General features: G+C 33.3%; 1 long non-coding RNA gene across 1 annotated transcript in view; it reads right to left on the bottom strand.

Annotated features, from left to right (window-relative positions):
- Positions 1-4,811, bottom strand: part of LOC117181664 — a 29,929-nt gene that overhangs the window by 8,198 nt on the left and 16,920 nt on the right. The window contains exon 2 of the long non-coding RNA XR_004468149.1: positions 22-311. This is a non-coding gene — a long non-coding RNA (uncharacterized LOC117181664). The remainder of the gene's footprint in view (positions 1-21; positions 312-4,811) is intronic.

Genomic DNA, 4,811 nt, shown 5'->3' with positions numbered 1-4,811 from the left:
ATGATATAATACTATACTTACAAGCACTTGGGCCTGACATCTCGAGTCCTGCGCTATCTGTTTCTCTCATGTCGATAACAATACTGCATGATGCACAAGCGCACAAAAGAAGCAAAGTTGCTGCTGTTTTTACAAATAACATTTTGAATATGTAATATTTTTCAGAGGATAAGGAACCTACTTTGTATAGGAAATCCGTTTACAAGTTTCTCAGAATATCTCAAGATAAACAATCTTTAAATTTATTACTGAACGACAGTGTTTTCGATTCTTCTGTTTGACGGTTGTATCTTCTTTCACGGAATCAAAACCTGGTTCAAAAACGGATTTAAATTTATTAAAAATATTTAATGACGAAAAAATATATTTTAATACAAAAAATGAAGTAGAATAAAAATAAAAATGATTTAGCAGTATAAATAATTATTCACTCCCAAAACATATTTTAAAAGTCAATATTAATAATTCACATTCCCGACATGCCGCGTGAAAAAGATTCAATGAGTGAACTATGGATCAACATTGCTCAACATGGGATAACCGTGGGTTAAGCATGGGGTAAGCGTGGTTTAAGATTGGGTCAATCTTTACCCATGGTCGTTTGTCCCATTATTCTCCATGATTTATGAACAATGGCTCTAGCATGGCTAATCGCTCCACTCTTCGTATTCTACCACGGTCATAATTTACTAATAATATTGTCAAAATATTGGAGTTTACGAAATTGTTAAATAGGGACATAATTTATATAATTTGTCAGGTTTCGTAGCCCTAAGCTAAAACCCTTATAGTTTCTATTGGACGTCTGTCCGTCCAGCATAAAAAAAGGCGTGAGCGCCTACATTTGAAAATGCAAAAGGGTATAAACGCGAACATTTATCAACCCAAAAGGGCATAAGTGCAAACATTTGGCAAAGCAAAAGGCATGAGCACCAACATTTGGCACACATGGATAAAAGAGTATAATTGCGTTAATAAAGATTCTGGTTAGCCGTACTAGACACTCTAGTAAAATATGAACCAACAAGATGTCTAGTTAAATACGTCAGACAGTCGAGTGGTATAGGTTACCAGACATCTAGTACGGCCAACGATTCCATGGCTAGTAGGCCTAACTAGCTGTCTAGTAAAATCAAGCAAACGTTGAGTTAGGCTTACATACCAGTTTTTAGGTAATTTAATTAGTTTTTTTGAAAATATTTACCAGATGAATAAGGTTCAAAATTTTTTTTTTTTTTAGAAAAATTAGTATGTTTTTAGTGTCTTTGGGATAGGTTTGAAAATGTAAGCAATACAATAAACTTAAATTTCCTTTATTAAGCACTGGCGAAGAGAATGATTTCATATTTCACGAAGAAATCACATGGCCTGAAGCATTATCTTGAAAAGAACATGGCGATGACACTGAAGTAAGACAAAGTTTACGTTCCTTAAAATATAGCCTTGTAGGAGAAAGGTTTCCTTAAGTTCAGCAGATTACTTTCTGTGTCGTCACGGAAGTTACTTATTATAAGACGCATAGATAAAAACAAAAATAAAAACACGTCGCTTCTTGCAACTCTGAAAATGGTCAGAATAACGCGTGGTACACAGAAATGCGAGCAGCTGGAAGAAATTGGAGTTGACGGCGCCGAATATTAGGTAGGCAGGCTAGAGGCTAGAAGGAAGAATATTAACGACGTTGAAGTTTGCCACAGATATGGATTTCAAAGTTCTGCAATTAATTTAAAAAAATTAAGAGCCATATCAAAAAAGTAAAAAAACCTCTGGATTCGACTCGGAAATATCTCAGTATGTATTTTTTTATTTAAGCAACTTGTTTAAACAATTACGCCATTTGTTATCTTTCTGTAATTGTTATAAACAAAGTGTCCATTGGATCAAAACACCAAGTGCACCAATGTATTCTTCTAAAAAATAAGCACTTGATTATTTAACCCGATGCATACATTGTTTATAATAATTCCAGAAAGATAAAAAAGGCGTAACTGTTTAACAAATTGTTCAAACAAAAAAAATGCACTTTCGAAACGAATCCAGAAGTTTTTTTACTTTTTGATATGACTTAGTTTTTTTAATTTAGTACACAGTTTTCGAATCCATATCTATGGGCACGGAGCAACAGTGTGCAGAACAACAAATGCGCTCATTGTTTAAAAAATGGGTTTGCAAAAAAACAAAAAAATAGAGATCTAGATATTCTCGAGAGGAATGCAGTGCTGTACTTGGTATTTCGATCCGATTCGTACTTTGTTTGTAACAATTGCAGAAAGATAACAAACGGCGTAATTGATTAACAAATTGTTTATTACAAAAAAGAAAAACAAAAGGTGCACACCGAGATATTTCCGAGACGATTATAGATGTGTTTTTAGTTTTTTGATATGACTGGATATCTGTGGCAAACTTCAACGTTGTGAATATTGAGGGTAAAGGGTGTAGGAGACAGAAAGGATGGGAGTACAGGAGTAGTGGAGGGAACTTGTAATTACTATCGGCGAGAAAACTATAGGTATCTGCCTTGGAAGCTTCACAACTCAGTCAAAAAAAATGCTAGCACAACAAAAAAACAGTCATATATAAACTCAAAGTGCTCTACGTAAATGAGCTTGAAGACATTTATGTAAACAAAATTTTGTGCTTAGCAGACAGAAAAATGTAAAAAAACTAAGGATTTGAAGGTATATTTAGAAACAGTCAAGTTTAGAGCATTATTTCTTTTACAAGGCGCGATTGGAAAAATTTGAAAAAATTCATAAGTATGAGGAAAACTGTTGTAAACCATTTTCAGTTGAGAAATTAAAAAAATAATAAAAGTTGTTGCTTAAGAGTACAAAAATGTGCACCTATATTATCTTCAGTTCTAATACAGTTATTAAAGCGATTCAAAATGTAAACTGTTATGGATAGGCTCTGTATTTATTTTCAATCACCCGGAAGGATGTGTTAGTCTTCTTTTTTGTGAAAATCGCGATATTTTTAGAGACTTTTTTTGTTGAAAAACAAGTTACAGAAAGCAGGGGGGGGGGGTCTTTTTTGTTTAACTGCCGACCGCTGATGCCATTCTTCGACCCCTGGTTCTGCATGCTTGGATGGCACCTGGCAAACTGTTCACAACAGTTTTCCTCATACTCATGAATTTTTTCAAATTTTCCCCATCGCCCCTTGTATAAGAAATAATGCTCTAAACTTGACTGCTCTTAAATGTACCAGAAAATTCTTATTTACGTAGAACACATTCAGCTTTTATATGACTGTTTTTTTTGTTGCACTAGCATTTTTTTACTGAGTTGTGAAGCTTCAAAGGCAGATGCCTATAGTTTTCTCGCGGATAGTAGATATCTCGTAAGATCTACTACGTTGCTTACCAGCCATTGAGTAGGAGTAACGAAACTCCTGCCATAAATTTACAAGACGCGCGTAACTTGATTCATCTGGTTGGCCCAACTAGACCTGTTTCTTCGCGCAGAGTAAGGATATAAGCACAATAGTTTGGAATTCCAAAATACCATGAGCACCAACATTTGGCAAACCAAAAAGCTATAAACGCCAAAGTGCGAAATTCCAAGAGTATGTGCGCCAAATTGTATAAATGAAAAAGACATAAGCGAGAACATTTGGCACAGAAAAGGGGCATAAGCAATGAAAGTTCAGATTCAAAAGAACATAAGGGCCTAAAAGCCCAACCCGACCCGTTTCACCGGCTGTCAAAAAATATAAAATCCCACCCGTTGTCAAACAAACGAAATTCGACTGCAACTCCAGTTCGCCCCGTACAAAAAAAAACCTTATCTTGGTTCAGCTTGTTTCGTTTATTTACAAAAATCGTTAGTAAATATTCTGCAGGCTTTTTCGAAAAATTCACTCAGTTAAAAAATAATTATTTACAGTGATTATTTAGAAATTCGAAAAGATTTTGATAACAGTTTTTCATGATATAATTTTTCAAAAGACATACACAATCCTTTACTTTTTTCAAACGATTTCAATTTTATATTGATTTTCATATTGTTGTTATAAAGCACGGAAAAATAAAAATGTTTTTGTAATTACTACCTAACCAAGCCCTTAATTCGAACATTTTAAAATAATGTAATAAACGAACTATGTTCTTAAAAATCAGAGCATACTTCACAATTATTATTAACACATATTTTCTGAATTGTATAGTTATACTATACAAATCAATCAATGATATAACAACAACGTTATAAGACCATTATAAGGTTTATATGAGAGATATTGGATATAAATGCAACGTGCCGAACCAAGACGTGTTATTTTATATACGGAGCACGCAGGAATCTCAATCTGATTTTATTTGTTTGGCAACGGGTGGGTTTATATCATTTTTGAAAGAAGAAAGTGTTTCATATAACTTTTTTCCAACATTTTTCATTTAACTTCTCTCAACTTTTTTTCATAGAATTTTGTTACATATTTTTTCCAAAAAAATTATTTTTAAGCAAAAGTTTTTCAAACAATTTTTTTAGACAAAATTATAATATATTTTGTTTTAAGATTCTGTGAAGACTTAAACGAACGTCTTAATAGGCTAAGAAATTTATTCTTTTAGGCACTCGGCGCCTACTTTGACTAATTTTTCAAGAGAATTAAAAAAATTACTTTAAATGCATTTTTCAGAATAGAATAAGAATGGGTGAAAATTGTAAGGCTGAAGTGCTACAATAAGACAACTATGCACGAAGGTTGTCTATATATAATTAAAAATTTGTTATAAGGACAACCGCAGGATTTCGCCGAGAGCGGGTTCTAATCTGAAAAATTGCACCCGCTTAAGGTAATTTTAA

Source organism: Belonocnema kinseyi, chromosome 10, assembly GCF_010883055.1.
Source record: "Belonocnema kinseyi isolate 2016_QV_RU_SX_M_011 chromosome 10, B_treatae_v1, whole genome shotgun sequence".
Taxonomy (NCBI): Eukaryota; Metazoa; Arthropoda; class Insecta; order Hymenoptera; family Cynipidae; genus Belonocnema; species Belonocnema kinseyi.
Note: the sequence above shows the minus strand (reverse complement) of the source record. Positions and strands in the feature narration are given on the sequence as shown.